We start from the raw sequence: 20,935 nt of genomic DNA, 5'->3' as shown, positions 1-20,935 counted from the left end.
TTTCCACTGCCTATCCAAGCCCTATAAAGCTGCCCCTCTCCTATCTCCCTTTGCTGACTCTCTTTTCAGACTCAACCCACTTGCACCCAAGTGAATAAACAGCCTTGTTGTTCACAGAAATCCTGTTTGGTGGTCTCTTCACATGGATGCACTTGACATTTTGCAAAATACGTAATGAAGAAAACCAAATTTAGTAATTGGTTAGGTACAGTTACGTGGTTTCTTAATTTGTACTGTTGCGGGAAAGTAAGGAACTGGAGAGACCAAATGGAGTGCAGGAAAGTGCTTATTTAAGGTGTACTCTGGCACAGCAGACACGTGTCCTGAAAGTCTGAGCCCAGAACAAAGGAAACGAGTCCCCTTTAAGCATTTTGAGGTGGGCACTGCGTGAAGCAGGAAGCAGGCTTACAGAAATGAGAACAAAGGTTGCTGTGACATGTTTTCATGTCTTACATCTCTGGGAAAACTTGGTTTGCAGCTTGTGCTTATCTGTCTTGTGACTTTGCAGCTGTGCCGGGAAGAAAGAAACAGGAGCTTACAGAGCCTACAAAATGTGTGGAGGGTAGATATGGTTAATGTTTCTTGGGACAGACAGTTAATATTCTCTTCTAACTTTAACTTCAAGAGGGCTACTCAAATTCTTTTTAGCCTTGGCTAATACAGCAATTCATTCTATGAGCTATTGTTATTTCTCTTACTATTACTATAATCTTTACTATTATTACTTATGTTATTATTCTGTTATTTTATTAAGTTTCTACTTCAGTACATTAAAGGTGAAAATTTCCTGGTTATGTAATCAGAGCTTAATTGGTAGTTTATAATTGGTGAAGCCTGAATTTTGTTTCTCTGAATGTAATAATTAATAATAATGCACCTGAGTTACTTTTTTTTTTTTTAACTATGAACCCAGAAACTAGAGACACAGTCTAATTGCCTGCAACTTAATTATTTTCACACAGCATGGGGAACTGATTTTCTGCTGCATTTTTCACCTGTGTCCCAAGCAGGGTCTTAAGTCTAAACACCCATGCCCTGTATCTCCAGCCTCACTCTGGCTTGCAGTAAGATACTAAATTTCCACTTTCTTCTGGAATTCCCAAATGCCAGCTTTTTCTCCCTAGTTCATATTAACACTTCTTTGTCTTTTCGTGTACTTTTTTATACCAAATTTTAATTAATCATTTTTTGGCAAAGCTCTAAATGGTGCTTTTAAGAAGTTATGTTATCTGTTTGTAAATATTTCCCGTGAGGAGAAGGCAAATAATAATCCCCTGATGCTGTATTGTAGAAAATCTCTGTGTCTCACCGGGCGCGGTGGCTCATGCCTGTAATCCCAGCACTTTGGGAGGCCGAGACGGGCGGATCACGAGGTCAGGAGATCGAGACCATCCTGGCTAACACGGTGAAACCCCGTCTCTACCAAAAAATACAAAAAACTAGCTGGGTGAGGTGATGGACACCTGTAGTCCCAGCTACTCGGGAGGCTGAGGCAGGAGAATGGCGCAAACCCGGGCGGCAGAGCTTGCGGTGAGCTGAGATCTGGCCACTGCACTCCAGCCCGGGCGACAGAGCGAGACTTCATCTCAAAAAAAAAAAAAAATTAAAAAGAAAATCTCTGTGTCTCTTTTCATTTTATCTTCTCTAGGCACAGACGTCTTATCAGAATGTTTTTGGGTCAAAGTTCTGTTTTGGAAAATTTATGGGGTGATGTGTCCTTAGCCACCCTTTAGTTTTTTGCTGGTCCTGGGTTTAGTACTATCTGAGGATAAACCAAGATATCTGCTATGGTTATGTCAGCTAGAGTGTCCAATGGATATCAGTTTCTGGTTTATTTTCTCTCTTAGGATGACCTGAAGTATGGAACATATCCTCTCAAGGGAGAAAGTGGGTACCCTGGGGCTAAGAGGAATCTTCTAGTATACTCTAACTTTGAAAAGGTGTTAAAATTGCCTTCACCCAACCCAGATTTCATTTCTTGGAGACAAATTGCTGGTCAACCAATCAGATGCTGGTAATGAGAGGAAAACACAGAAATAATTTCTGCCCGCTGGATTCTGTAAGGGGGCAGAAGAATAGTGAAATAAATATAGTAAAAGAAAAAGAGTTAAAAAAAAAAAGTAGGCCAGATGCAGTGGCTCACGCCTGTAATCCCAGCACTTTGGGAGGCTGAGGCGGGCAGATCACAAGGTCAGGAGATCAAGACCATCCTGGCTAACACAGTGAAACCCCATCTCTACTAAAAATACAAAATATCAGCCAGGTGTGGTGGCAGGCACCTGTAGTCCCAGCTACTCAGGAGGCTGAGGCAGAAGAATGGCTTGAACCTAGGAGATGGAGTTTTCAGTGAGCCAAGATCGCATCACTGCACTCCAGCCTGGGTGATGGAACAAGATTCTGTCTCAAAAAAAAAAAAAAAAAAAGTGAAAAATTTGTGACCAAAAAAAAAAAAAAACAGTATTGGAACAGAAATTAAAAGAAATTAAAGAAGGTGTAAGCAGAAACTCAGTTGTATGTAAGAAAACCCAATTCCTCCTGAGAAAGAGAAAGAGCTGGAATCCTTTAAAAATTAACTGCCTGTTTTTCTGTGGCTAGCGAGCCTCATCTCTCCTCCTTTCCTAGACATTATAAAGACCCTGTTTCTCTAGCTGTGCAGCTGCAAGGTCACTAGACAGATAAACTCAGGTCATAAAACATGTTTTTCCCTGGAAAGTAAAAAATTATGTAATGCGTGTGTCAGTTAATTGAATAACTGTCTTTGTTTCTCGCTTCTGTAATATGCTTCCCCCTGCACAGATCTTCCCCTGTTACCCCACAAAATGTTTAAAAGGTAACTTAAATCTTTGTTCAGGGCTCGGTCCTTTGGATGTTAATCCGACTGGGCTGGTGCACCTAAATAATAAGTATCCTCCTCAACCCCATCAGTCTCTCTGATTTCTTATCAATCCCACTACATTTCTGGGGGCTTGTCTGGAATTGGTGATTACAGATTTACTGTCTCCTTTGCCTGCAGGACTAGGGCCCTGGGGCCAGGGGAGACCCAGGGGAGACCCAGCCTCCAAGGCGTGCCACAGGGGAGCTTCACCCAGATGGAGACCGACTCTCCCCATGTCCCAGCACCCTGCCTGGCAGGACAATGGAACCAGGGATGGGGCTGCAGGACAATACCAGCACTTCAGGAACTGTGGTAAAGAGTAAGGGCCCAAGGTAGGAATGCCTGTCCCATAGGGATGAAGGGGAGCTTGATCATCTCCTGGGGACCAACCGCTAATCCAACCCAGAGTGGCTGGGGTAGCAGTAGTGGCCTGCCAATTTGGACGAATTTCATGTCCCCACTAACGAAGTGAAAGTGGTTCACTTGATCTGGAGCCAGGAATTGGGAGTGTGTGGGTGCATGTGAACCTACCCAGGACATGAGAGAGGCTCGTTTCATCCGATGAGGAGTCCTGGGGTATGAGTGGTGTGTGTATGTGTGTGAATGTGGAAGCCTAACTAGGCTCACCCGGGACACGAGAGAGGCTTGTTTCATCCAATGAGGAGTCCTTGGTCAGGGGAGGCACATGAAAGTGTGTGAAAGAAACCACCACTCCTGCCACCCCCAGCCACTCTGGGTTGTTGTATTAGTGGTCAGCCCCCAGTCTTGGGAGAGGCCAACACAGGAGTGATGTGCGGCGACACAGATCCCTTAGCACGGACTGTGTGCTCGGAGGCGAGTGTGGGGGAATTCAGACCTAGGATGCTGCATACGGCTGATAGGACCAGCTTCACAGCCACAGCAAGCTGTGACAGGGGAAGGCATGTTCCTGGCTAAGCAGCATCCGAAACTCTCATAATAGGACCCAGTCTGGTGGACCTCAGAGTGAAAGTGAAAGTGAGAGTGAAAATGTGCCACAAGGAAAGAAGTGGGAGGGAAAGCATCAAAACCAACTCCTGGCCGGGCGCGGTGGCTCAAGCCTGTAATCCCAGCACTTTGGGAGGCCGAGACGGGCAGATCACGAGGTCAGGAGATCGAGACCATCCTGACTAACACGGTGAAACCCCATCTCTACTAAAAAATACAAAAAACTAGCCGGGCGTGGTGGCGGGCGCCTGTAGTCCCAGCTACTCGGGAGGCTGAGGCAGGAGAATGGCGTCAACCCGGGAGGCGGAGCTTGCAGTGAGCTGAGATCCGGCCACTGCACTCCCGCCTGAACGGCAGAGCGAGACACAAGACTCCGTCTCAAAAAAAAAAAAAAAAACCAACTCCTTTGAAGTGCATGATAAAGAATTTTAAAAAAGGATTTAGAAGTGATCATGGGATGAAACTGGATGCTCAAAAGTTAAGGACATACTGTGAATTAGAACAGCCCTCTTTTAGTGTCAGATGGCTGGCCGAAGGCAATATGGATGAAGAAATTGGTCATGTGTTTTAAGGTGGTGACTAGGGTCAGAGGACAGCCAGGGCATTCAGATCTAGTCTTTATATTGACTCATGGCTAAATGAATGCAGCTCTGCCTAGCAGTTTAATGTAGAAAGCTCGCAGCTCATGTCAAGAGAAATCAGCTGCTCTGGAAGCTACAGAGTTACAGGGAAAATCACAGAGGCTTGTAGCACTGCCGAGCCGAAAGTGAAAGTAAAAATCAGCTGCCCCAGAAGCTATGGAGACAAAACAAAAGTCTCAGGAAAGAGGAAATCAGTTTTGCAAGAACCACAGGAGGGAATGGAGACCCCTCCTCCGTACATTCCAATCTACCCCCCCTTTGCCAAAACTGACTGCCCTTAAGGAGCTGTGCAGCTGCAAGGTCACTAGACGGATAAACTCAGGTCATAAAACATGTTTTTCCCTGGAAAGTAAAAAATTATGTAATGCGTGTGTCAGTTAATTGAATAACTGTCTTTGTTTCTCGCTTCTGTAATATGCTTCCCCCTGCACAGATCTTCCCCTGTTACCCCACGAAATGCTTAAAAAGTAACTTAAATCTTTGTTCAGGGCTCGGTCCTTTGGATGTTAATCCGACTGGGCTGGTGCACCTAAATAATAAGTATCCTCCTCAACCCCATCAGTCTCTCTGATTTCTTATCAATCCCACTACATTTCTGGGGGCTTGTCTGGAATTGGTGATTACAGATTTACTGCCCCCAGTCTCACCAGAGAAGGAGAAGTCAGAGCTCTGGGAAGTTAAAGTGAAAGGCTCAAAAAGTCAGGCAGGCCATCTCAGGTCTAGCTATGCCCAAGTCATGCTTATGCCTCTTAAGAAGAGGACCCCCACTAGGACCCAGATGATGCAGTTCACCTTCAGCACCCACAAAAGTGCTGAGAAGCACTTCTGCAAAGGCTTAAAGGATGATACAAGAAAAAGGCAACCAATATAAAAATCTCAGAGGTTCTCCAGGGTGCCAGCCAGTTTTATGAAAGACTTTATGAGGCATTTTGGTTGTACACTCCATTTAACCCTGAGGCTGCTGAAAATCAGTGCATGGTGAATATGGCATTTGTAAGGCAGGCCCAAGGAGATATCAGGTGTAAATTGCAGAAGTTAAAAGCTCCATAGGTGTGAATGCTACTCAGCTTATTAAAGTGACTACCACAGTGTACATTAACAGAGATCTGGAGGCAAAGAAAAAGGCTGATTGGAGGCTTAAAAAAGGCTAATTTACTAGCAGCAGTCCTTACAAGAAAAGAAGCTGGCTTTGCAAGGAGGCGTGGATACAGGCATGAACGCAGTCATGGAAAAGTCTACTCTGGACAGGAGTTTGAAAGCTGGCCAAGGCTAAAGAGAAATTAATGTTCACAGTGCAAAAGGAAAGGACACTGGAAGGATAAAGTTCAAAAGAATAAAGGAAATGGTCAAGGCCATGGTATTAAAAAAAAACACTGGCCAAGGGCTACTGCACCCGGGAGAAACCCAAGATCCCCTGCACCTGCTGTGGAAGGCAGACTATAAAGTGTCGGGGAAAATAGCTCAAATCTCCTCTAAAAGTGTCCAGCATTTAAGCTTTTATGTAAGCCAAGAGGGAAGATGATTTAGTAGTGAACAAAAGCAGGCCGTTTGTGCACTTTGTATTCCAACCACCCTGCATCCAATAAGAGAGTTCCTAAGGGCAGCAAGGTTCTGCAGCATTTAGATCCCAAATTTCTTGCTCATCGCTAAGCCATTACATGAAGTGACAAAGGGGAGGAAAGAAAAATACCCTCCTCTAGGAGGCCAACCAAGAGAAGGCTTTTAAAGAAATCAAAGAGCCTTAACTCAGGCCCCAGCTTTAGGACTGCCAGATCTAACTAACTAAGCTTTTCTTTTTATATATCCACAAGTGAAAGGGAGACCATAAGGGTTCTAACTCAGCCATAAGGTCATAGCATCACCCAGTGACATATTTATCTAGACAATTAGACTCTGTGGCACTTGAATGGCCTCCTTATTTAAAATTGCTGCCACTGCCCTACTGGTACAAAAAACTAATAAATTGACTTTAGAGACTGTGAATACCCTAAACCTGGCTACCTGGCTCCTCATCAAGTCAGTGCCAGGAGACCCCCCTTCTTTACTTCGTGGACATGGTAGATAAAGTGTTCTCAAGCCGGAGAGATTTAACACATTGGCCCCTCAGGGACCCAGACATTGAATATTTTGCTGATGGAAGCAGTTTCATACTAAAAGGAGTCTGCTGAGCTGGATATGCAGTGGTGACTTTGGACTCAGTAATAGAGGTGTGATCTTTGTCTACAGAAACCTCTGCTTAGAAAGCAGAGTTGATAGTTCTGACAAGAGCTCTCTGGCAAGCAAAAGACCAAAAGACAAATATTTACACAGATTCCAAATATGCTTCTGCCACTTTGCATGTTCATGAGGCTATTTACAAAGAAAAAACACTTTTAACTGCTGGAAGTAAATAAATAAAATACAAGGAAGAAATTTTACAGCTCTTAAATGTTGTATGGGCCCCAAAAGAGGTGGCACTGATGCACTGCAAGGGGCACCAAAAAGCAAGAACACTAAAGACTAAAAAAAAAAAAATAAAAAGGCAGACAAAGAGTCAAAGCAGGCTGCAATGACAACTCCACCTTCTAAAGAGGAAGCCTTAGCTATGCCTCTCCTCCTGGAGATTCCACTCCCAGAGATCTCAAGCTATGCTCCAAATGAAAAGGCTTGGTTTGGTCGGAAAACAGGAAAATATCTTAAAGATGCAAGGTGGCTATTCTCTGATGGGAGGCTAGCCACCCCAGAGACAATAGTCCAAGGTTTGTGAAGTAGATCCATCAAGGAACACACATTAGAAGGATGGCCCTAGAGACTTTGATAGATTGACATTTCTACGTGCCACCGCTCTCTGCCATCACCCATGCAGTTTGTGAACAGTGTCTATCCTGTGCCCGGAATAATCCAAAACAAGGACCTGCTCAGCCCCCAGGAGTTCAGGAAACAGGAGCCATGCCCTGTGAAAAACTGTTTATGATCTTCAACGAATTGCACTGAGAGGGGGGTGTTGCAGGAAGTCAGGGATCCCAAATGGAGGGACTGGCTGAAACCATGGCAGAAGAACATAAGTTATGAATATTTCATGGACATTTATCACTTCCCCAATCAATACTCTTAAAATTTCCTATGCCTGTCTTTACTTTAATTTCTTAATCCCATCATCTTTGTAAGCTGAGGATGTATGTTGCCTCAGGACCCTGTAATGACTGCTTTATCTGCACAAATTTTTTGTGAAGCATGTGTGTTTGAATAATATGAAATCTGGGCACCTTAAGAACAGGATAACAGTGATTTTCAGGGAACAAGGGAGATAACCTTAAAGTCTGGCTGCCTGTGGGCTAGGCAGGACAGAGTCATATTTCTCTTATTACCAAAAACAGGTAAAATAAATATCGCTGAATTCTTTCCTCAGTAAAGAATATTAATAATTAACAGCACTGGGAAAAGAATGCATTCCCGGGGGTGGCCTCTAAAATGGCCGCCCTGGGAGTGTCTGCCTTATGCAGATGAAGATAGGAATGAAACATGCCCTAGTCTCCTGCAGTACCCCCAGGCTTGCTAGGATTAGGAAATTCCAGACTGGCAAATTCTAGTCAGACCAGTTATCTGCTCTTGAACCCTGTTAAGATGTTTATCAATGACAATATGTGCCCAGCAGGACATGGACCTTCATTAGCAATTCTAGTTTTGCCCTGACCTTGTGATCTCTCTCTGACCTTCTGCCTTGTGATCTTTTGTTGCCCTTGAAGCACGTGATCTCTGTGACCCACACCTTTGATAATTGCTAATAAAAATTTGCAATTGCTAATAAAAATACATTCCCACCCCTTTGATAATTGCTAATAAAAACTTGCTGGTTTTACGGCTCAGGGGGCATCACAGAACCTGCTGACATGTGATGTCTCCCCCGGACACCCAGCTTTAAAATTTCTCTCTTTTGTACTCTTTCCATTTATTTCTCAGACTGGGTGACACTTAGGGAAAGTAGAAAAGGATCCACATTGAAATACTGGGGGCTGAATTTCCCCTGATAGGGGGGTTATCAATACATGTTGGTGTTCATTTGCACCTTTTCAGGATAAGTCAAGTCCTTCCTCACCCAGACAAAGAAGGCACTAGAGGTGACCAAAGTGTTGTTAAAAGACATTATTCCCAGATTTGGACTGCCTCTAACTCTAAGGTCAGACAATGGGCCAACATTTGTGGCTGAAATAGTTCAGGGCTTAACTCAACTATTAAAAATAAAGTGTAAATTACATACAGACTACAGGCTGCAGAGCTCAGGTAAAGTGGAGTGCATAAACCAGACTCTCAAACAGCTGCTGAGGAAATTTTGTCAAGAAACTCATCAAAGGTAGGATCAGGTCTTGCCCATGGTTCTCTTCTGAGTCAGGTGCCCTCCCACCCAACAAACTGGGTATTCACTCTATAAGATTTTGTTCGGCTGGCCACACCCCATCATAAGTCAGATTAAAGGGAATCTCTATAAACTAGGAAAACTAACTTTGAGAAGGCAAATGCAGGGTTTAAATATGGCCATGCAAAAGATGCATGGCTAGGTATAAAAAAAAATGCCTGTAAGTCTAACAGACCCAGTATACCCTTTCAAACCTAAGGACTTTGTTTAGGTTAAAAAAAAATTGAAACCAACCACTCTAAGACCCATAGAGGATAGGCCCCATACTGTAATAATGTCCACTCCCACTGCTGTTAAATTTGCAGGTGTCACACCTTGGATTCACCATAGTCGGCTGAAACCAGCAGCAGCAGCGACTCCTGATGATGACCAGTGGATTAGCCAACAAGACCCAGATCACCCCACCCGAATAGTCCTACAGCAAAACCCAACCACCAGTAAGAAGGACAACTGCCCTGATCTGACCACACCGGAGGTTGGTCAGTCTATGTATGACTGAAGCTTGAGGATCCTGCAAGCTCTATGTAGTCACATCCCGGAAGCTGACTAGTTTACGCACAGCCAAAGCTAAAAGGACCATCTCCAGATAAGTAAATGTAGATACAATTCATAAGCCTAGCTATAATTCTGTCAATACTGATTGTTCTGTTGTTATATTATTACTGCAAATGCTTCAAATGTCTAAGCCCAGAGAAAGGTTTGCTGTGCCCATGTGTAGTATAAGCATATTTCTATTACATACACTGATGTTCTTACCATTTTTGCCTACACTAAAAGGGGAGAAATCTCTAAAAAAAAATGCCCACACTGTGTAGACACTACCTGAGTAAGGAATACCGTAATTACAACTCTACTGGACCATACCTACTATAAATGTACAGAAACAAAGTTAGGAACCTGCACATACAACCAGACCACCTACTCAGTCTGTGACCCAAGAAATAATCAGCTAGATGTGTGTTATGATCCTATGTTCTTACCCTATGAATTCTGGTTTAAGGTACACATTAAATCAGAGAAAAAAAAAAAAAAGGAGAGCTTATAGCTTGAACCAAAAAAGCCCCTCCCTCCTATAAAGGGCCTGTTTCCTTGTACTTTGATGCCTGCCATGCCACTTATGTTCATAATCCCAAAAACCAGATTATAAGACAAGGACATGCAATCCATTAAATTTTACTATCTTAAAACCAGAGCTACCTTTTTGGTCTACAGGACGGACAGCACTATTATGAGTTAATAGACAAGGAGCAGGCCTTGGAGTTCCACTACTAATTGTCAAAAAGACCAGAAGGACCCAAATGCTTCCAACCCCACAATTCCGGGTCCATAAGTCATTCTATAAGCATTTTCATCAGACAGTGCCTGAGCTTCCCCCATCAACTGAAAACTTGTTTGCTCAACTAGGTGAAAACATAGCTGGCAGTTTAGGAATTTCCTCATGCTGTGTATGTGGAGGAACTAATATGGGGGACCAGTGGCCATGGAAGGCAAAGAAATTAATGCCATGGCCGGGCACGGTGGCTCAAGCCTGTAATCCCAGCACTTTGGGAGGCCGAGACGGGCGGATCGCAAGGTCAGGAGATCGAGACCATCCTGGCTAACGTGGTGAAACCCCGTCTCTACTAAAAAATACAAAAAAATAGCCGGGCGAGGTGGCGGGCGCCTGTAGTCCCAGCTACTTGGGAGGCTGAGGCAGGAGAATGGTGTAAACCCGGGAGGCAGAGCTTGCAGTGAGCTGAGATCCGGCCACTGCACTCCAGCCTGGGCGACAGAGCGAGACTCCGTCTCAAAAAAAAAAAAAAAAAAAAAAAAAAAAAGAAATTAATGCCACAAGATAACTTCACTTCGCTTAACCCTGCCAGTGAATCAACAGCCTCAGTCAGTGTTTGGCTGTGAAAAATCTCCATAATTGGAAAGTACTGTATCACCTGATGGGGAAAGGCTTTCACAGAGGCAGTAGGAGAAACAACTTGCCTAGGACAACAGTATTATGATGAGTCTAAAAACAAAACTCTATGGAGAAATGCCCAGAACGAATTCTATTTACCAGATCCAAACCCTTTCTCTCTTTTTATTATTATTATTATTATTATTATTATTATTATTATACTTTAAGTTCTAGGGTACATGTGCACAACGTGCAGGTTTGTTACATATGTATACATGTGCCATGTTGGTGTGCTGCACCCATTAACTCGTCATTTACATTAGGTATGTCTCCTAATGCTATCCCTCCCCGCCTCCCCACAATAGGCCCTGGTGTGTGATGTTCCCCTTCCTGTGTCCAAGTGATCTCATTGTTCAGTTCCCACCTATGAGTGAGAACATGCGGTGTTTGGTTTTCTGTTCTTGCAATAGTTTGCTGAGAATGATGGTTTCCAACTGCATCCATGTCCCTACAAAGGACACGAACTCATCCTTTTTTATGGCTGCATAGTATTCCATGGTGTGTATTCACCACATTTCCTTAATCCAGTCTGTCACTGATGGACATTTGGGTTGATTCCAAGTCTTTGCTATTGTGAATAGTCCTGTAATAAACATACGTGTGCATGTGTCTTTATAACAGCATGATTTATAATCCTTTGGGTATATACCCAGTAATGGGATGGTTGGGTCAAATGCAAATCCTTTCTCTTGATTCTCTAAGCCACACTTGGCATCAACTAGAGGCTCCAAATGCTTGGAAGGCACCCGCTGGCCTATATTGGACCTGTGGAGCACAGGCATATCGGCAACTGCCGGCTAAATGGACAGGGGCATGTGTGTTAAGAACAATCAAGCCATCCTTCTTTCTAATTCCTCTAAAGCAACTGGAACTCTTAGGATACCCAGTCTATGATGAAAATAAAAGAACTAGAAGAAGCATAATCACAAAAATAGACACAAATGTCAAAAAGGATGTAGACATAGGAAAGTAAAAAGATAATGAATGCCCTCTTGAAAGAACCATTAAATATTATAGGCCAGCTACCTGGGTGCAAGACAGGTCATGGAGATACCGCACCCCAATCTATATGCTCAACTGCATCATAAGGTTGCAGGCAGTCCTTGAAATTATAACCAATGAAACATCAAAGGCACTAGATTTAGTGGCAATACAAGCAACACAAATAAGAAGTGCTATATATCAAAATAGACTGGCTTTAGATTACCTCTTAGTCTCAGAAGGGGAATATGTGGAAAATTTAATTTAACCAACTGTTGCCTAGTAATTGACAGTAATGGCCGAGCTGTCATTGAAATCACAGCTCGAATGCACAAGTTGACCCGTGTTCCAGTTCAGACATGGTCTGGGTGGTCCCTGGATTCCTTTTTTGGAGGATGGTTCTCAAATTTTGGAAGATTCAAAACCCTCATTGGTGAGTTCTTGCTTATTCTTGGCATCTGCCTCATCCTCCCTTGCCTTTTATCCCCTGTTTATTAGGAATATTCAGTCAACTATGGAGGCAATAGTAACCTGACACGCTACCGTGCAGTTGATGGCATTAATAAAATATCAGTCACTGCCAGTAGAAGAAAAAGCTCAGCTCCATGAAGAGGTGGCAAATAGTGGTGCTTTCTATTAACACCTTTGTTATAAAAAGCACCAAAGGGGAGAAATGGAACAGAAATTAAATGAAATTAAAGAATATGTAAGCAGAAACTCTGTTGTGTGTAAGAAAACCTAATTCCCCCGAGAAAGAGAAAGAGCTGGAGTCCTTTAAAAATTAACTGCCTTGTTTTTCGGCGGCTAGCGAGCCTTATCTCTCCTCCTTTCCCAGACATTGCGAAGCCCCTGTTTCTCTAGCTGTGCAGCTGCAAGGTCACTAGATGGATAAACTCAAACCATAAAACATGTTTTTCCCTGGAAAGTAAAAAATTATGTAATGCATGTGTCAGTTAATTGAATAACTGTCTTTGTTTCTCACTTCTTTAATATGCTTCCCCCTGCACAGATCTCCCCCTGCCACCCCACGAAATACTTAAAAGGTAACTTAAATCTTTGTTCAGGTCCTTTGGATGTTAATCCGACTGGGCTGGTGCACCTAAATAATAAATATCCTCCTCAACCCCATCAGTCTCTCTGATTCCTTATCAATCCTGCTACAGTATCCCAAAAGACAAGCAACAAAAACAACAACAAACTGACTCCAGTGAGATGGTGTAAGAACTTGCAAAGTAAAATGCACCTGGGACAGTCACCGAGAAATAGTGCAGTGTCTCCTGAATGGGTCGTTCTTGGGCACATAAGTGAGCAGGAGTGGGTGGAAGAATCTCTCAAGTGATTGAATGGCCTGATTTGAAACCTGAGTCAGACACATCTGTTATTTAACCAGCACTGCTATTTCTGGATTTGTCACCTTGAAGAGATTTGTTCACTTATTTTGATCTCAGTTTTTTAGCTGTAAATTGCATTATATTAGTAGGGCTTGAAAGGTAGAAAAATATTTACAAAGGGCATAAAAGAAGTGGGTTTCAAAAAATTAATATCATATATTTCATTTGTTAAAAATTCTCGCTGGTGTGGTGCCTCACGCTTGTAATCCCAGCACTTTGGGAAGCCAAGGCTGGTGGATCACGAGGTCAAGAGATCGAGACCATCCTGGCCAACATGGTGAAACCCCGTCTCTACCAAAAATGCGAAAACTTGGCTGGGTGTGATGGCGCGTGCCTGTAGTCCCAGCTACTCGGGAGGCTGAGTCAGGAGAATCACTTGAACCCGGGAGGTGAGGGTTGCAGCAAGCGGAGATCGCACCATTGCACTCCAGCCTGGTGACAGAGCGAGGCTCCGTCTCAAAAAACAAACAAACAAAAAAATTCTCACGTGCTGGCCAGGCAGGGTGGCTCACACCTATAATCCCAGTACTTTGGGAAGCTGAGGCAGGCAGATCACCTGAGGTCAGGAGTTCAAGAGCAGCCTGGCCAGCATGGTGAAACCACGTCTCTACTAAAAATATAAAAATTAGCTGGGCATGGTGGTGACGTGCCTGTAATCCCAGCTACTTGGGAGGCTGAGGCTGGAGAATCACTTGAACCCAGGAGGGGGAGGTTGCAGTGAGCAGAGATCGTGCCATTGCACTCCAGCCTGGGCAACAAGAGCGAAACTTCATCTCAATAAATAAATAAATAAATAAATAAATTCTCCCATGCCTTTTTTTTTTTTTTTTTTTTTTGTGACGGAGTCTGGCTCTGTCGCCCAGGCTGGAGTGCACTGGCCGGATCTCAGCTCACTGCAAGCTCCGCCTTTCGGGTTCACGCCATTCTCCTGCCTCAGCCTCCCGAGTAGCTGGGACTACAGGCGCCCGCCACCTCGCCCGGCTAGTTTTTTTTGTATTTTTTAGTAGAGACGGGGTTTCACTGTGTTAGCCAGGATGGTCTCGATCTCCTGACTTTGTGATCCACCCGTCTCGGCCTCCCAAAGTGCTGGGATTACAGGCTTGAGCCACCGCGCCCGGCCTCCCATGCCTTTTTCTTTCCCAGAGTGAGTTTGCAAATTTTCTCAGTGTGTTTTTTATGTAGCTAGGTGATTTCAAGCAGAATTTCAAGGCTTAGCTTTCAGAATGCTACCAAGAAAAAGAAGAGGAAAAATATTTTATTTTTGCTGTTGGAAATGAACACATTTTCATGAGAAAATGTGGTACATAATTGGTGAGTTACATAGATTCATGAAAACATCAGTTTCTTTTTTTGCAGGGTAATTTTTGACAGTGAGTGTCTCTGTTCAAATCCTGTTATCTTGATTTCTCGGTTTCATGCTAAATTTTATGAGATGAAACTTGGTGCTGCCTAGAAGTGTTTCCATATAACTAATTGCTTACTTCATGATTTTTAATGGAATTAATAAAATAATACATTTATTTTCTGAAAGAAATAGATACTTTTGCTTTTATTTTTATTTTATTTTATTTTTTAGAGATGAAGTTTTGCTCTTGTTGCCCAGGCTGGAGTGTAATGGCGTGAAAAATTAGCCAGGTGTGGTCGCAGGCGCCTGTAGTCCCAGCTACTCAGGAGGCTGGGACAGAAAAATGCTTGAGCCCGGGAAGCAGAGGTTGCAGTGAGCTGAGATCATGCCTACTGCAATGATCGATGTGTGACAGAAGACTCCATCTCAAAAAAAAAAAAAAAGAGAGAGAGAGAGAAAGAAAACATGCAATAAGTTTGTCCTGCATTTCTACACAAAGAGTAGAACTGCCATATATTTTACAACAAGTTCAGGCAGCTGCTTCTTGGTAGCAAAAAGATCTTTTCCAACAGTCCCATCAACTCTCAAGTTTCTCCTTTTGGAGACGAAAAATCTCCCCCATGTCCCATGGTCCTGTAGATGCCTAATTTTGTCACCCATAGCCACTAGCAAAGAGTGCAAGACAGATTAATCCAAAAAGATGGCAATTAACATCCTGTAGTGTGAAACCAGTTATTAGATGAGAGGGACTTTACTGAGTCTCTAACCTTCTAGATCTTAGGAAGGACTATAACCTTCCTAAGTTGGCCCTTGAATCCAAATACAGTCAAGCATCCTTGCCTTGTATTAGGAGGAGCCTTTAACACACTCCGTCCTAGGAGAGACTCTGACTTTCCTAAGTTGTGCCTGTAACCCAATCTCATCCTTTACCCAGGTATATGCATCCCATTCACTCAAAGTCAGCCAATCCGTATCCACAGATGATTTTTTGAGGGGAGGATCTGAGGTGTCTTCAGTACAGTCCCTTTGTGGTTGCCAGGAAAATGTTACCAGAAAGAAGTCCTGATCCAGACTCCAAGAGAGGGTTCTGGGATTGTGCTCAAGAAAGAATTCAGGGTAAGTCATAGAGTAAAGTGAAAGCAAATTTGTTAAGAAAGTAAAGAAGGAGCCCGGTGCAGTGGCTCATGCCTGTAATCCCAACACTTGGGGAGGCCAAAGTGGGCAGATTACGAGGTTAGGAGATCAGGACCATCCTGGCTAACACAGTAAAACCCAGTCTTTACTAAAAACACAAAAAATTAGCCGGGTGTGGTGCCGGGCACCTGTAGTCCCAGCTACTCGGGAGGCTGAGGCAGGAGAATGGCATGAACTGGGGAGGCTGAGCTTGCAGTGAGCCCAGAACACACCACTGCACGTCGCCTAGGCGACAGAGTGAGACTTCGTCTCAAAAAAAAAAAAAAAAAAGGAAAAGAAAGTAAAGAAGGCCGAGTGCAGTGTGCCTCATGCCTGTAGTCCCAGAATTTTGGGAGGCTGAGGTGGGTGGATTACAAGGTCAGGAGTTCGAGACCAACCTGACCAACATGGTGAAACCCTGTCTCTACTGAAAATACAAAAATCAGCCAGGCGTGGTGGCACGCTCCTGTAATCCTGGCTACTCAGGAGGCTGAGGCAGGAGAATTGCTTGAACCCGGGGGGCGGAGGTTGCAGTGAGTCAAGATTGCACCACTGCACTCTGGCCTGGGCAACAGAATGAGACTCCATCTCACAAAAACAAAAACAAAAACAAAAAACAAGAAAGTAAACAAATAAAAGAAATGGCTGGCCGGGCATGGTGGCTCACACCTGTAATCCCAGCACTTTTGGATGCTGAGGCGGGCAGATCACAAGGTCAGGAGATCGAGACCATCCTGGCTAACATGGTGAAACCCCGTCTCTACTACAAATACAAAATATTAGCCGGGTGTGGTGGCGGGCGCCTGTAGTCCCAGCTGCTGGGGATGTTGAGGTAGGAGAATGGCGTGAACCCGGGAGGCGGAACTTGCAGTGAGCCAAGATCGCACCACTGCACTCCAGCCTGGGCGACAGAGCGACACTCCGTCTTAAAAAAAAAAAAAAAAAAAAAAAAAAAAAAAAAAAAAAAGGCATGGTCTTCTCTGTAGGCTGGTTGCACATTTTTATGCTTATTTCTTTTTTTTCTTTTCTTTTTTTTTTTTGAGATGGGGTCTCTCACCCTGTCACCCAGGCTGGAGTGCAATGGCACAATCTCGGCCCACTGCAACCTCCGCCTCCCGAGTTGAAGCAATTCTCCTGCCCCAGCCTTCCAAGTAGCTGAAATTACAAATGCACGCCACCATGCCCACCTAATTTTTTGTATCTTTAGTAGAGGCCGGGTTTCTCCATGTTGGCCAGGCTGGTTTCGAACTCCTGTCCTCATGATCCACCCGCCTTGGCCTCCCAAAGTGCTGGGATTACAGGTGTGAGCCACCACAACCGGCCCTGGTTATTTCTGAATTATATTCTAGATAAAAGGTGGATTATTTATGCCTCTCCTTTTTAGACCTTTATGGTGTAACTTCCTGATGTTGCCAGGGCATTTGTAAACTATATGGCACTGATGGGAGTATAGCAGTGAGGATGACCAGAGGCAGTCTCATCACCATCTTGATTTTGGTGGTTTTTATCCCGCTTCTTTACTGCAAGCCGTTTTATCAGCCAGGTCTTTATGACCTGTATCTTGTGCTGACTTCCAATTTCGTCTTGTGATTCAGAATGCCTAACCATCTGGAAATGCAGCCCAGTAGGTCTCAGCCTTATTTTACTCAGCCCCTATTCAAAATGGAGGCTGTGTACTTCTGACAGAGTCTATGTCTGGCTATATAATAAATAAGAAAAGAGAGCACTGTCTAAGTCATAATAGGAGGGATATTTCTTTCTATAAACTGTTCCTGGAGAACACAAAGGATGAAGAATTTTAGTAATCACAGCTATTTACCAGGGTTATCTATGAGTTTCATCTTTCCACCTCTTTTTTTGTCCTATACATTTCTTCCATTTGACTTTTCCTCAGTTGTATATTATATAATAAATTGGTAAACATAACTACAGTATTTTTCTGAGTTCTGTGAGTAGATTGATCAGATCATTGAACAATTTTTAAACAGTAGCTCAGGCACATGGATGGGCCTATGGGGTTTGTGACTGGCATCTGCAAAGAGGACAATGTTGTGGGACTGAGACCTGAACCACATCTGTGCTGACTCTGGGTGGTATTAGAATTCAAATGTTAGACACAGAGTTGGTGTTAGAGAACTGCTTGGTATTCAGCAAAGTCTACTGATTTGGTGACAGAAGAAAGATATCACAGAGGCCTGGCCCAGAATAAAACTCTGGGTGTTTGGAAAGGGCAGGCTCTGCTCTCCTGTACACAGGTTGTCACATTTCAAATTGTCCTGTGATTCCAGGTCTCTTCCCAGGGTGAGAGAGAATGAAAACTCAGAGGAAAGGAGCTCTGATGACAGATCGCTTTTTCCCACAGCTGCCACCACAAAATTCCCACAAACTCACACACACACAAAAAAAATTGGAAATGAAACTGTTGACCACTTCAGTTCCTTTTAATGGTAGTTAGATGGCAAGAGCTGGCATTTGGGTTAAGTCAGCCAATTCAAAACCCACAGAGATCAGTTACCACGTATCAAATTTTAAAGCAGATTTGATTCATTAAAAGTATCTTAAGCAGCAGCAGAAATTGCAGAAATGAAGCAATTCAGTATTTCCACTAATGATAATTTGTATTAAACATGTCTTTCTATTCTGTGTTGACCATTTGACATCTGCGATTCTTAACTGCTCCATAAACCTGCTGAATCACAGGCCATAGGAGGAATCACTGTTGTTTACATGCTTTTTTCAGGCAGCTCTTATGAGCCTGCAAATGTTACATTATTCCCAACTACTGACACCAACATGCATTATTTTACTTTGTATTCAACAGGGAAATGCCCCCACGTTTTTGCTTCCAACCATCATGTTCATAAAGAAATAGTCCCAGTTCCCTGATAAGTGTGGTTTCCCGCCCCTGCATGACACAACCTTTGTGAGGCACCCCATGGCCTGCCTTGCCTCTTGTTTCTGGTGGAAGTGTATTAAACATCTTTTAATGGCATTCACCTTTCTTTTATGAATTAGGATTCAGGTAAAATTCAAAAAATCATGTTGCTGTGCTTTGTTACCAGAAATAATATGTGGTTGAGCCCAGCGTGGTGGCTCATGCCTGTAATCCCAGCACTTTGGGAACCCAAGGCAGGCGGATTACTTAAGGGCAGTTCAAGAGCAGCCTGGCCAACATAGCAAAACCCCATCTCTAACAAAAATACAAAAACTAGCCAGGTGTGGTGGTGGGCGCCTGTGATCCCAGCTACTCAGGAGGCTCAGGTAGGAGAATTACTTGAATCTGGGAGGTGGAGGTTGCAGTGAGCCAAGATCACACCACTGCACTCCAACCTAGGCGAGAGTGAGACTCTCAGGAAAAAAAAAAAGTAATTGACAGTTTGATAAAAATAACAATTTGTAGGCTGCTCTAGGCAGAATAGACATTTATATTCATTCTTCAAATCCATGAACATAGAATGCTTTTTCATTTGCACTATCTCTGATTACTTTCAGTAAAGTTTTGTAGTTGTTCTTGTAGATATTTTACCTCCCTGGTTTGTTTTTTAGATGGAGTCTGACTCTGTCACCCAAGCTGGAGTGCAATGGCGTGGTCTTGGCTCACTGCAACCTCTGCCTCCGGGGTTAAAGCGATTATCCTGCCTCAGGCTCCTGAGTAGCTCGGACTACAGGCACGTGCCACTATGCCTGGTAATTTTTTTGTATTTTTAGTAGAGACAGGGTTTCACTATGTTGGCCAGGTTGGTTTCGAACTCCTGACCTCGTGATCCACCCACCTCAGCTTCCAAGTGCTGAGATTACAGGCGCCCGGCCTACCTCCCTGGTTTAATGTATTTCTAGGTATATTATTTTTTGTTTATGGCTATTGTAAAGAAAACTGTTCTTGATTTTTGTCATCAGCTTGAATGTTACTGGTGTGAGGAAATGCTATTCATTTGTGTATATCAATCAATTTTGTAGCCTGAGACTTTGCTGAAGTCATTTTTAAGATTAGGAGTCTTTTGGTAAAATCTTTAAAGTTTTCTAGATAAAGAACTATATCATGGGTGAATACAGTTTGACTTCTTTTCCTATTTGGATGCCATTTATTTCTTCATTTTGTTAGATTGCTCTGACTAGGCCTTCCAGAACTATGTTGAATAGGATTGTTTAGAGTGAAGTCTTATTTTTATTCTAATGAGAAATGCATGCAGCTCTTGCCTGTTCAGTATGTTAGCTGAGGATTTGTCATAGATGGCTCTTATTATTTTGAGGTATGTTTCATTAATGTCTACTTTTTTGAGAATATTTTAATGAATGAATACTGGATTTTCTTGAATGCTTTTACTACATCTATTTTGTTGATCTATTGTGTTGATCACATAACTTTTTGCTTTTAATTACATGGTGAATCACACGTATTGACTTGCATATGATGAAACATCCTTACATATGTGATACAACGCTCACATGTTTGTGGCAACATAACTTTTTGATTTGCCTGTGAACTAAGCTTGCTAGTATTTCATGGAGGATTTTTGTTTCAATGTTCACCAAAAACATTGGCCTGTAGTTTTTTTGCTGTAGTTTTGTTGTTATGTCTTCACTAGATTTTGGTATCAAGATGATACGAGTTTATATAATGAGTTAAGGTGGAATTCCACGTTGATATTTTGGAATACATTCAGTAGAATTAGTACCAGCTCATCTTTGTATATATGGTAAAATTTGGCTGTGATTTTATATAATCCAGGGCTTTTTATGGTTGGTAGGTTTTTTATCACTAATTTTATTATATATTTTATACATTTTTGCCCTATTCAAGAATTCGGTTTCTTCCTGGTTCAATCCTTAAAAGTTGTGTGTATCCAGGAGTTTATTTATTTTCTCCAAATTTTTCTAGTTTTCAGGCATAGAGATGTTCAAAGTCTCTCATTTTTTGTATGTATGTAGAATTAGTGATTTCACATCTCTAATATTTAAATAGATGCAGAGTGCAAAAAAGAAAAAATAGATGCACAATAGAAGTTTGATAAAATTTAACATTCCCTTATGATAAATCTCTGAAAATATTAGGTATAGAACAAATGCACTTCAACCAATAAATGGCACATATAACCAAAAAATGCCATACTAAACAGGGATATGTTGTAAGCTTTTACTTTAAGAGCTAGAAAAAGCTTTTACTTTAAGAATGTCCACTCTAGTCAGTCTTTCTAAACATAATACTAAATATCCAAGAGAAA

General features: G+C 42.8%; 1 protein-coding gene and 1 long non-coding RNA gene across 2 annotated transcripts in view; both read left to right on the top strand.

Annotated features, from left to right (window-relative positions):
• The window catches only part of LOC693803 (uncharacterized), a 529,045-nt gene that overhangs the window by 132,514 nt on the left and 375,596 nt on the right, over positions 1–20,935 (top strand).
• Positions 420–9,907, top strand: LOC114674193 (uncharacterized). Its single transcript, XR_013409349.1, has 3 exons — positions 420–562; positions 3,014–3,207; positions 9,181–9,907. It is a non-coding gene; the product is annotated as an uncharacterized LOC114674193 (long non-coding RNA).

The sequence above is a fragment of the Macaca mulatta genome, chromosome 19 (assembly GCF_049350105.2).
Source record: "Macaca mulatta isolate MMU2019108-1 chromosome 19, T2T-MMU8v2.0, whole genome shotgun sequence".
NCBI classification, from domain to species: Eukaryota; Metazoa; Chordata; class Mammalia; order Primates; family Cercopithecidae; genus Macaca; species Macaca mulatta.
Note: the sequence above shows the minus strand (reverse complement) of the source record. Positions and strands in the feature narration are given on the sequence as shown.